This window comes from Saimiri boliviensis, chromosome X, assembly GCF_048565385.1.
Source record: "Saimiri boliviensis isolate mSaiBol1 chromosome X, mSaiBol1.pri, whole genome shotgun sequence".
Classification (NCBI taxonomy): Eukaryota; Metazoa; Chordata; class Mammalia; order Primates; family Cebidae; genus Saimiri; species Saimiri boliviensis.
Genome location: NC_133470.1, coordinates 89,987,351 through 89,999,938, shown reverse-complemented (window position 1 = coordinate 89,999,938; position 12,588 = coordinate 89,987,351). Strand labels below are relative to the sequence as shown.

Sequence of the window (12,588 nt, the reverse complement as noted above, 5' to 3'; positions counted from 1 at the left end):
CTTCAAGACCAGCCTAGGCAACATGGTAAAACCGTGTCTATACAAAAAACACAAAAATTAGCCAGGTGTGGTGGCATGTACCTGTACTCCTAGATACGTAGGAGGCTGAGGTGAGAGGATCTCTTGAGCACAGGAGGCAGAGGTTGCAGTGAGCCAAGATTGCACCACTGCATTCCATCCTGGGCAGCAGAACCAGACCCTGTCTCAAAAGAAAAAAAAAAAAAAGAAAAGAAAGAGAGAAAGAAAGAAGGAAGGAAGAAAGGAAGGAAGGAAGTAAAAGAAAGAAAAGAAAAAATAGATTCAAAATTTTAAAAATTGAAATAGATGATAAACCTAAACCTAGAATCTAAAACCATAGAACTTCTAGACTATAACATAGGAAAGACACCTTTACCATCTTCGGGTAAGTAAAAATTTTATTTGGTAGGACACATAAAGCCCAATCTATAAAGAATAAATAAATTGTACTGTATTAAAACAGAATATTAAGAGAAATAAACAGCCTTTTTGAAAATGGGCAAAAGACTTACGAGCAGTTTACTATAGAAGATATACAATGGATAGTAAACACATGAATTTAACATGCTACTCATGAGGAAAATATAAATTAAAACCCATATGTGATATCACTTCACACCTATTAGGATGGCAATTTTTTTTAATGACAATGCCCAGTGCTGGCAAAAATGTTCAGCAGCATATATCGCTGGTGGCAATGCAAAATAACCACTTTCAAAAATCAGCTAGCAATTTCTTATAATAGTAAGCATACAATTACCATACAAACCAGCAATCCCACTTCTGTATATTAACCTGAGAGAATAAAAAACCTGTATTCACATACATATTTCTATGCAAATTTTTATACCATGTTTATTCATAATCTCCTAAAAGAGAAAACAACCTAGTGTCTTCTCAACAATGATTAAGCTGTGGTACATGTCCATATATGCACATAATGCACTACTACTCAGCAATACAAAGTAATAAACTACTGAAACATGCAACAAAATAGACAAAGTTCAAAAGCATTTTTCTAAGTGCACAAATTCAGACTCCAAAGGGAACATATTGTGTATAATTCCATTAATGTGACATTCTGGGAAAGGTAAAACTATAGGGAAAGAAAATAGGTAAGTTTTTGCCAGGGCTAGGTATGAGAGGGCGAGATTGTGGTTGTACAATTGTGATGATTTATCAAAACTCATAGAACCACACATCAAAGCCTGTAAATTGTACTTTATGTAAATTGCACTTCAATAAAAAAGACAAAAACATCCAAAATAACTCTATTTTTCACTCTGTGGTTACCTCATGATCTACACAGTGATAAAGCACAAAGCCTGTTCCTTCCAAGTAATCTGGTGAAGAGTCCATAAAATCCTCAAGAATGGTGTATGGTTTTGCCAGAACCATAAGAGGTCAACTAGAAGTTGAAATTCCTACTGAGACTTGGATGGGACCCATTAATATATTCTTCAGGAATTTAACTGCTTCAAATGAACTCTTTTCTTGTGGCTGGTAATACTAGCAGTTCTCAGTTTGCATGTCCAATCAGCACCTGTTTTCAGCAGCAATTTAACTTGGGGGCAGGGCTCAGTCAAGCCTGTCTCCCCAGAGTTCAGTTTTCTGAAAAGCTTTTTTCCCTAATTCTATGTCTTCCTGGTGCCTGCAGTCAGACTCTTTGAGCTCTGAAGCTAGGCAATGCAGCTTTTCTTCCACAGGTCTTTCTGATTTACTTTGCCAATCTGACTTATGGCATCTTTCATTGTGGCTGGTTTTGGCTACGCATGCACGAGGAGCTCAATGTGACCTAACAGGGTTAGGGGCCAGGGGATCTCCGATGCCTTGCTGAGTTTATTCCTGTCCTGTATGCCTAATGCCAGAACTACTACTGAACTGTTAATACTATAGATTTCCCTCCCATCCAATAATACTGTCTACGTAACAACCCCTCCCATCTTTTACAATCTGCACTTTCTCAACTTTTATTAGACAGTCCAAATTCTCCATCTGCCAGCTCAGATACCACAGCCTCAAGCCAAGATTTTAAGTCTAAGAAAAAGAAAACAAAAGAAAAGCAAACAAACTATTATTTTCCCAAGACTTGTGGCCTTGGGAAAAAATACTCAGTAACTATCTGGGTTTAGTGAAAACATCCCAGCCCCAAATGCTAATGTTGAAGAATTAATTTCTTCTGAATAATTAGTTGGTCAGTTTCCATGAATAATAATAGCATGTTTAAAGTGTAGCTTGCCACGTCGGGATGTTGAGGGAGGATAGCTTGAGGCCAGGAGGTTGAGACCAGCTTGGGCAACATACCAGGACCCCATCTCTACAAATTAATAATCATCATCATCATCATCATCATCATCATCATCATCATCAAGATCTTGTTTCAGTGCAATCGATTCCTTGCCTCCTCAGTATGCCACCTTTATGAATGCTTTTACTGGTTCTTTTATATGCAGAATTCCAGCAGGAGGCCATGGGTTCTGGAGCCAGGACACATTCTGAAAAACTGATATTATAATATACTTAGTATCAGTCTTCCTGTCCATGCAGGCCTCTGTTTTTGAAACACATTTGCTTGATATCTCTATCCATTCTTTTGTAATAGGCCTCCTATTCCTCATGAAAAAACAGATTTATTGTGGACCATTCTACTAGCAGTTTTGTGGACATGCCAAAATTCCAGCTGTGAAAATATCTTAGGCTCCTACTAGTACATTTGGATCTCATTCATCTTGATTAAAGTTGCTGTTTTTTAAATGTAAATAATTATTTTGTCATATAATAGTTTTTCCTCCAGCATTCCCTTAGTTTTTTCTTTTCTTTTCTTTTCTTTTTTTTTTTTTTTTTTTTGAGACAGAGTTTGGCTCTGTCACTCAGGTTGGAGTGCAGGGTGCAATCTCGGCTCACAGCAACCTCCGCCTCCCCAGCTCATGCGATCATCCCACCTCAGCCTCCAGAGTAGCTGGGACTACAGGTACACACCACCAAGCCCAGCTAATTTTTTTTTTTTATTTTGTTATAGAGATGGGGGTCTTATCATATTATCCAGGCTGGTTTCAAGCTCCTAGGCTCAAGCTATCCATCTGTCTCAGCCTCCCATAGTGCTGGGATTATAGACGTGAGCCACTTCACTCAGCTGTCCTTAATTTTTTTAATGAAGAAATGTTGGAAGAAAAATTACTTTTTTATTTTAGAATAATTTTCAATTTACAAAAAAAGGTACAAAGCTAATACAGAGTACTTATATAACCCTCACCCAGTTTCCCCTAATGTTAACACTTTATATTAGCATGTTATATTTGTCACAACTAAGAAAGCAACATCTGTATCTTACTATTAACTAAATTGCAGACTTTTTTCAGATTTCGCTCATTTTTTCACTACCTTCCTTTTTCTCTTCCAGGATCTAATACAGGATACCACATTGTATTTTGTCAATATGTGTTTTTAGTCTCCTTTGGTCTACTGACATTTCTCAGTCTTGTCACTTTAATTTTTAAATGATTGGGATTTTTTTTTTTTTTTTTGAGACAGGGTCTTGCTCTGTTGCCCAGGTGGGAGTGCAGTAGTGCAATCTTGGCTGACTGCCTCCTCCACCTCCCCCTCCCAGTCTCAGCTGATCCTCTCGCCTCAGCCTCCTGAGTAGCTGGGACTACAGGCACATACCACCATGCCTGGCTTTTTTTTTTTTTTTTTTTTTTTTTTTTTTTTGTAGAGATGATGTCTCCCCATGTGGCACAGGCTATGGTTGGGATATTTTTATGTCAGTTCCACAGGAAGGATCTGAGGCCTGCTCTGCCTAGGTACTACAATTTATGAAAAACATTATTTCCCACTAATTCTAAAAAGGCATATTTGTCAATAGAGAGGATTAAGAAAGCGCTAGAATATTGCTTCATAATACAATCATGGATTATACTACTGAGGTTGGATTTTCCTTTACTTGTTCAAAACAGACAACCTTTTCATTCAGACTTGGGGCAAACATCTCTACACTTAAGCCATATACTCTGCTCCATAAACTAGTTTGCCTAGTTTGTTGAACTACTCATTTTGAGTAACGGGATGAAGGCTGTAGCATTCACAGCAAGCTGCATGCCCAACAACATCATCCTCATCTTCCAAAAGAAATACAGTTCTGTTTAGGACAGCAAGGTATCTGACTACAATCCTTGGGTTTCCTTGTAGCTACATGTAGTCAGGTAACATGTGCCCAGGCAATAAGATGTAAGCAGAAATCTACTGAACGTGCCTTCTGGGAGAGCTAGTATTTTCTTGATTACTATTTTTTAAAGGAGCAGCTGGCATGTGCCTTTTGCACACTCTGTTCTTAAATCCTTTTTCCTGCATAAAATGTAAACTCACGGTTTAGAGAAGGAGAGTCAACTTCCAAACATGGGGATTTCAAGGAAGATTAGCGCGAAGAAGAAGGCGTCACCAGACTACTTCCTCACTTCTTGTCTCCAGATTTCTTGTTTCATAAAAAGAATAAATAAATGCTTTATTTAAGTCAATATTTTTCAGGTTTAAGTGATATATAGTCAACTGTAACCAGATGAATAAACAGAGCCATACTTGTGACATGTACTGACCTAGTAAGTGCAATAGACAGTGACAGTCAGTAACTACCTTAAATAATTTTTGAGAAAGATGCCAGGAGATTGGAGATAGACAATATTCCACATTTCCACATTTCAAAAGGAACATACAGACCTCCCAGCTTAATCAACTCCTGGAAAAACCTTAAACACTATTCTTTCTAAATGGAGTTACACTTCTGAAAGAATTTGTTTACTGCCCTTCAGGTAAAAGTTCACTTAACTTTGGCAGCTCATTGAGCCCAAATTAATGCTCAAACCAAGGTCCATTGCAGCTCAGAAATATTTATCTGCTTCAGTATTAAGAGCTCTCTCTTAAAGCACTCCTTGATATGAAAACCAACTACTCATGACTGCTACTCCTCAGAGGCAAAATTCTGTGTGGGTTTGTGGAAGATGTGAGCAATATATGCAGAGACTTAGGGCCACAATTCAGTTTTAACATCATTGAAACGACCTTTAATGTGTGCAGACACTGGCTGACTTATTTACATAGATTACCTCATTTGATGCTCACAACACCTCCAATGAAATGCATGCTTTTATTATCCCCATTTTATGGATAAGGAAACTGAAGCACAGAGAGATCAAGTAAATTGCCCAAGAAGACTGATTAAAGAAGAGCCTCATTTCTAATTCGTAAAAACCTTAGAAATCTATCCTTTGGTTGGATTTGATAACCAAAATGAGTGATTGCGGCATAAGTCTTGAAACATCAAGGTTTATTGAGCCAGCTTGAGGGTGCACCCAGGAAATATGTGAGTCACAGAAGCATCTGTGGCTGTGTCTTTCCCGAAAAGGTTCACAGGAGGTTTAGTATTTATATATTTTCTTTAAAAAATGAGGGGTGGCAGTGAGACAAATAATTATATATTTGTGAGACTTTAATGGCCAGTAAAACCACACTGACATAAAATAAGGTGAACATTTAAAAAAAGGGCAATGGAGAAAGCAAATTTCTTGGGGAGAGGTAAATAAATGATTAACCTCGTCTTGTCTTTGTTCTGTACCTGGGACAATCATCTAGTAGCCTTTTGAAAGGACTGGTTTCTGTTTAGCCCTTAGGGAGTAAAACCTATGACTGTTAGCAAGGAACGGGGTATAATGAGCCGTGTCTAATATCTCATCCTGTCATGGCCATGAATTCAGCTTTCAAGGTTTCTCTTCAGTTCCCTGGCCAAAGTGGGGTCTGTTCATTCAAATGAAAGCTAGGAATTTTATTTTTATTTCTCAGATCCATCTGTGCAGCTCAGGGAGACTGCTATGGCTCCCACCTCCTTGAAAATTGCCATTTTCTCATGTTACTGATCACTGGCACCTTGGTTTAATGCTTTTTCTTTTTCCTTTCTTAAACTGTTTTTAGAGACAGGGTTTTACTTTGTTGCCCAAGCTGGGGTGCAGTGGCCTGATCTTAGCTCACTGCAGCCTCAAACTCCTGGCCTGGAGGGATCCTCCCACCTCCTCCTCCTAAGTAGCTGACACTATAGGCATGCACCACCATGCCAGGCTAAATTTCTTACTTTCTTATAGAGTAGGGGGGTCTCACTATGTTGCCCAGGCTTGGTTCAAACTCCTCTTCCCAGGCAATCTTCTCAGCTTGGCCTCCCAACGTGCTGGGATTACAGGAATGAAACTGGCACTTTGAGTTTACAGAGAAAACATCCCCTCCACATTTCATGTGACACATGTGCATAACAAATGGCAATCAGCAAAACTCTAGTCCTTGGAATTTCAACAATGTTGCAACTGATCTTTGCTTTAGTTCTTTGAATGGGTGGACCTCAACATGACTCACCGTAGACAAGTTGACTCCTGCTCTTCATAGTTGTTATCCATTAGTCTGATTGGTTTTGTACCTCAGATTCCATATAGGTTAGGTGTTCTATCAGAAATGCATATGGATGCAGGTTATTGAAAAGCCACTTCAGGAACACTTAATCAAACAGAGGTTTGTTTTTCTCACATAAGTCTGGTGGTGGCTGGACACGGTGGCGTATGCTTGTAATTCCAGCACATTGGGAGGCCAAGGTGGGTGGATCACTTGAGCTCAAGAGTTCGAGACCAGCTTGGGCAACATGGTGAAACCTCGGCTCTACAGAAAAATACAAAAATTAGTTGGGCCTGGTGATGAATGTCTGTAGTCCCAGCTACCTGAGAGGCTGACATGGAATGATGGCTTTCGATTCTCTTAAACACAGCCTCAAGGTTTCCCTAGCTTTAGGTGTCACATCCACAACTAAAGCAGGCATTACAAAAGAAGATATATCAGCCAAATTTGTCTCCTTTTCTCAAAAAAGCAAAAGCTTTTCTAGAAACTTCCCTGTAAACTTATGTTTAGAACATATTTGCAAAAAAAAAAAAACACAAAAAACAAAGAAGTCATGTGGCCACTGTGGTTTCATGATGCAGAACACATGGATACAGAGAGCAACTGTAGATCAATGGAACAAAATAAAGAGGCCAGAATTAGACCCATACAAATATAGTCAACTGATCATTGACAAAGGAGCAAAGAATCCAATGGAGGAACAATGGTTTTTTCAATAAATGGTGCTGGAATAACTGGATATTCACATGCAAAAAGATAATCTAGACACAGACCTTATATCTTTCACAAAAATTTACTCAAAGTGAATCACAGACCTAAATGCAAAACACAAAACTGTAAAACTTCTGTAAGATAACATAGGAGAAAATCTAGGTGAACTTGTGTTTGGTGAGGACTTTTTGAATACAACGCTAAATGCATGATCCATGAAAAAAACTGAACAGTTGATATTTTTAAATTAGAAACATCTTATCTATAAAAGACATTGTTAAGTGAATGAAAAGACAAGCCACAGTCTGGGAGAAAATATTTGCAAAATACACATCTGATAAAGGGCTGATATTTAAAATATATAAAGAACACTTCTAGATCTGAGCTGACACTGTATCAAAGAAGATATATAGATGGCAAATAAGCATAAGATGCCCAATGCCAATGCCGTATGTAATTAAGAAATTGCAAACTAGGCCGGGCGCGGTGGCTCAAGCCTGTAATCCCAGCACTTTGGGAGGCCGAGGCGGGTGGATCACAAGGTCGAGAGATCGAGACCAACCTGGTCAACATGGTGAAACCCCGTCTCTACTAAAAATACAAAAAAAATTAGCTGGGCATGGTGGCGCGTGCCTGTAATCCCAGCTACTCAGGAGGTTGAGGCAGGAGAATTGCCTGAACCCAGGAGGCGGAGGTTGCGGTGAGCCGAGATCGCGCCATTGCACTCCAGCCTGGGTGACAAGAGCGAGACTCCGTTTCAAAAAAAAAAAAAAAATAGAAATTGCAAACTAAAGCATTGAGATTCTACTACACACCTATTAGAATAGCCAAAATTCAAAACACTGGCAACACAAAATCCTGGCAAGGATGTGGAGTAACAGGAAGTTTCATTCATTGCTGCTGAAAATGTAAACTGTTACAGCCACTTTGGGAGACCATCCGGTAATTTTTGATAAAGCAAAATATAGTCTTACCATATGATCCTGCAATCATGCTCCTTGGGTATTTACCTAAATGAGGTAAAAACTTATGTCTATACAAAAACCTGTACAAGAATGTTTAGAGTAGCCTTATTCATTATTATTAAAGCCTGGAAGCAACCAAGATGTTTTTCAATAAATAAATGGATAAACAAACCATGGTACATCCATACAGCAGAATATTGTGCCCAACAACAACAAAAACAACTATCAAGCCGTGAAAAGACAGAGGAATGTTAAATGTATATTGCTAGGTAAAAAAATAAAAGCAGTATGAAAAGACTACCTACCATATGATTCCAACTCTATGACATTCTGGAAAAGGCAAAATTCTACAGAAAGTAAAAAGATCAGTGATTGCCAGTGGTTGGTTGCAGGTAGACTAGATGAATAGGTGGAATACAAGGAATCTTTTAGTGCAATGTAACTGTTCTGCTGACACTGTAATGGTGGATATGTTACACATTTTTCAAAACCCACAGAGCTGTGCAACACCAAGAGTGAGTAATAATGCGTCAGTTGTAATAAATGTACCATACGAAGGCAAGATGTTAGTAATAGGAGAAACTGTACAGGAGGAGGGGAGATTAGGTAGTACATGCATTATGGCAACAACTTCTTCACTGGTCTCCCTGCAGTCACTGTTGTCCCCTCTCTGACATTTCTCAGCACAAAAGACAGAATGACCCTGTTCAGGTGTCAATCAAGTCACTCTGCCACTCAGAATCCTCCAGTGGCTCCCTATCTGCTTAGTTTTTCCATAAATCTAAAACTGTTCTAAAAAATAAAGCCAACTAATTAATTTTTTTTCTAATATCTCATTCAAATCAGAGGTCACAGTTAAGTGAAATTGTCAGATAAGGTGTCAAGAAAGAAGTGTGACTTTAGCTGGATCCCGAAGAGTACATAAGATTTTTAGAGTTGGAAAGGGCAGAAGGCCTTTCAGCTGGGATTGAAGCATGAAAAAAACTCTAGAGGGCTCAAATTGCGAAGGAGCAGGAAATAGCAGAGAATAAATCAATGCAAAGACAACAGGCAGCAATTTAATGGAAACCAGGGGCCAGGGCAGGGCTAGAAACACTGAAGCATCATTGCAATATCAGATAAATATAGGCATGAGAACTGACTCAACCTTGGCCGGGTCCTCAACACATATCTGTTCATTCATGTAATATTCAGTAAACATTCACTATGTTTCCGACACTGTGGTAGGCACTGGGGACAAGCAGTAAATTAAACAAATGGAAATCTTTGTTCTCACTGAGCTTACGCTCTAGTGAGAGGAGACAGACAGAACCTGCCTGGTATTTTCAAGAAACAACAAAGAAAATATTATAGCTGGAATGAGAAACAATGGTCTTTTCAACAAATGGTGCTGGAATAACTGGCCATTCATATGTAAAAATTATTCTAGATAGAGACCTTATATCTTTCACAAAAAAATTTACTCAAAATGGATTATAGACCTAAATGCAAAGCACAGAATTGTAAAACTTCTGGAAGATAACATAGGAGAAAGTCTCGGGGAACTAGATTTCATTCACTGGAATGAAGTGAAGGGGGAAAGTAGAAGGTGAGATAGAGGAGATAATAGAAGTATATAGAGTATATAGGGCATGGAAGCCAGAATAAATAACGAATCTGGCTTTTACTCTGAGAGATGTAGGGAGTCACTGGGGGATTCTGAGTGGCAGAATGACTTGATTGACACCTGAACAAGGGCATTCTGTCTTCTGTGCTGAGAACTGTCAGAGAGGGGACAATAGTGACTGCAAGGAGACCAGCGAAGAAATTGTTGCCACAGTGCAGGTAAGAGAGGATGGAAGCTTGGACTATGGGTTGTAGCTGAGCAAAGGATGAGAAGCAGATTCTGGAATCTGCAATGATATGCTGATGGATTTGATGTGTGGAAGAAGGTGAAAATGTCTCAGTTTTAGGCTTGAGCAATGAACTAGAAGGCAAGAGTTGTCTGGAGAGAGAGAGAGAGAGAGAGAGAGAGAGAGAGAGAGAGAGAAGGTGAGGGAGAGAAAGGATTTTGGAAGAGCAGGCTCATGATCAGGCCTGAGCCCAGTGTCTGAGTTCAGGTAAGCTATCTTGAAAGGAGAAATATCAAAAGCTAGAGATCAGAGTGAGGCTGAGACTCAGAGTCAAGTGGGCAAGACTAAGTTTCAGTATATACTAGCAATGAGGAAAACTATTTATTTATTCATTCATCGAACATACCTTGAAATCAACCACTTTTAATGTGCCAGGGACACAAGGATAGAAAAGATATTTGCCCTGGCTGGGAGATACTAATAATCCAATAAGGAAAACAAAAATATAAATAAATTATTCTAGTATACTAACCATCAATAGTAGAGGTATTCAACATTTGTTGAGTCCCTGCTACATGCCAAGCAGTGTAATGAGGAGGCAGGAGGTTTGCACAAAGCTCTACAAGAGCACAAGATAAGTTCTGGTAAAGGTTTGTAAAGAAATTCCCAAGGGTTTTCACCACAGTATGACTTCAGGGAGTTGGCAGCAAGCTAGATGCCCCATCAGTAAGGATATGTATGAATAAAATCTATAGCATATTCAGTAGCAAACTAGGTGTACACACAGCAATGTGGGTATAGCTCAAAAACATAGTGTTAAGTAAAACAGTGGGAAATAGAGATTTACAGTCCAACACCACCTCTGTAAATGCAAGAGGTATAAACAAAACATTCTCTGTCTTAAATTATCAAGGATCTATATCAAACATATTGCAGTTAGTGTCTGGAAGAATGAGAGTGGGAATTGAGAAAGATGAGGAAAAAATCATATAAACAATATAAAATAATATAAAACAAGGACCTTGAAGGGACTGATACGACAATGTGCTGAAAACGGAGGAGCAAAGTTAACTCTCTGTACCTGAAATAAAATAACTAGCTAATAGGAATCCAGCTGAAGACCTTAAGGGGCAGGGCCTCTATGGGGCTCAGGAAGGATGTGTAGAGACATGAAAGGATGAAAGTGCATCACAGGTTCAGGATGAGTGTGGCTTGCAATAAAGATAGTTGTGAAGAGTTGATCTATTTTTAAGGCCTGGGTTAATTGAACAACACCTTACACGTGGAGAGGTATAATTATTCTAATCAATGTGTCCCGTTTTACTATAATACATTGGAGGTACAGTTAATGCTCTGCTCCCATTCAATCTATGATGAGATTCTCTTTCAGCCCTATTGAAGTCTTGGTCTCAAGTGACTACTCCAAAGACAGTAGTCCAAAAAGGTCTTTCCTGTTTACTATGGCCTTGAGGAATGTGGCCCTAAATCCATTGCTTTAAAGTTGGCATTCCACCAGCACCAACAGCTTCTCATTCTGGGGCACCTGCCTTTGCCAACTCAGTCATCCTGCCTTTGCCAACTCAGTGCTACAGTTAACTCTCACCTGCCATATTCCAGCTGGAATCATTTCTGATTCTCCACCCCAGACTGGGTCATGTTATGTCATCATGGATGCACCTATTCTTCGTAGCCCTTATCGCAACTGCAACTCTTCATTTTCTTACCAGGATAATTTATGTCCATCTATTTCGCTAGGTTCCAAGTTCAATGATGGTAATCTTGTCTTTTCTCTTTTCTGTTTTACTCACCAATTTCTCGCTAGCACTTAGCACAGTGCCTGGCACATGATACGTGCTCCATAAACTTCTCAGTTGGATACCAGCATCCCTAAGGAAACATGGATCAACACAGCTATAAGCACGGCGCAGAAACAGGAATAAGAAAAAGTTGGGCTTTGTTTTAGAGTAGAAGGTAAAGGGTTGCAAGCAGGTGCATCGGTCCCTGTAGACAGGACCCATGACTGCCAGACACATGCTCACCCCGACACAGGGTGCGCATACAGTAGGGGTAGAAACGAACTTCAAAGACATTAAGAAGTGCTTAACACTATTTTTTAAAGTGTGTCAAGTGAAAGTATGAAAATAAATTGAGGAAAGGCAAGTACGTGGGTCACAGCTGGGTGTGAGGAAAGGTTAACATTTTGAGGTCCTGACTCAATACATTGTCCCTGAAAGGGCCCAGGATGTCTCCACAGGAAAGCCCAAAATCTGGTGAGAGAGGGCGTGACTCTTCACCCTCTGCCTCTATGGGTCTCGAAAGCCAAGGTCACCCTGGTTGCCACTGTTCCTAGTTCAAAGCCTTCTTCAATCTACTCCACCCTTACTCTCACCTTCCACTCCACCTCCCGCTCAATCAGGCTCTGCGCTACATTGAATCAAACCAAACCAGACATGCCCCCGGAATCCTAGCGAGGTCAATGGGATAACCGGATGAAGTTGATTTCACACGACACAGCATGCACCTCTGCAGAAATGAGAGTTCTGACCCTAGCGAGGCGGTGCGACCTGTCGCCGCCCTTCAGCCTTCCCGCCCTCCGCCGAGCCCGCGCACGCCCGGCCCGCGCATCTGACGTTTGATCC

General features: G+C 39.9%; 1 long non-coding RNA gene across 2 annotated transcripts; it reads right to left on the bottom strand.

The window, feature by feature from the left end:
* Nucleotides 1–442: 442 nt before the first annotated feature.
* LOC141582807 (uncharacterized) lies at nt 443–12,559 on the bottom strand. 2 transcript variants are annotated; one of them, XR_012515712.1, is made up of 5 exons: nt 12,495–12,559; nt 11,553–11,836; nt 6,409–6,495; nt 4,381–4,486; nt 443–2,521 (listed from the first exon to the last, which is right to left on the bottom strand). It is a non-coding gene; the product is annotated as an uncharacterized LOC141582807 (long non-coding RNA). The 2 variants fall into 2 exon arrangements; XR_012515713.1 differs by having other exon boundaries at nt 11,758–11,836.
* Between the last annotated feature and the right edge of the window lie 29 nt (nt 12,560–12,588).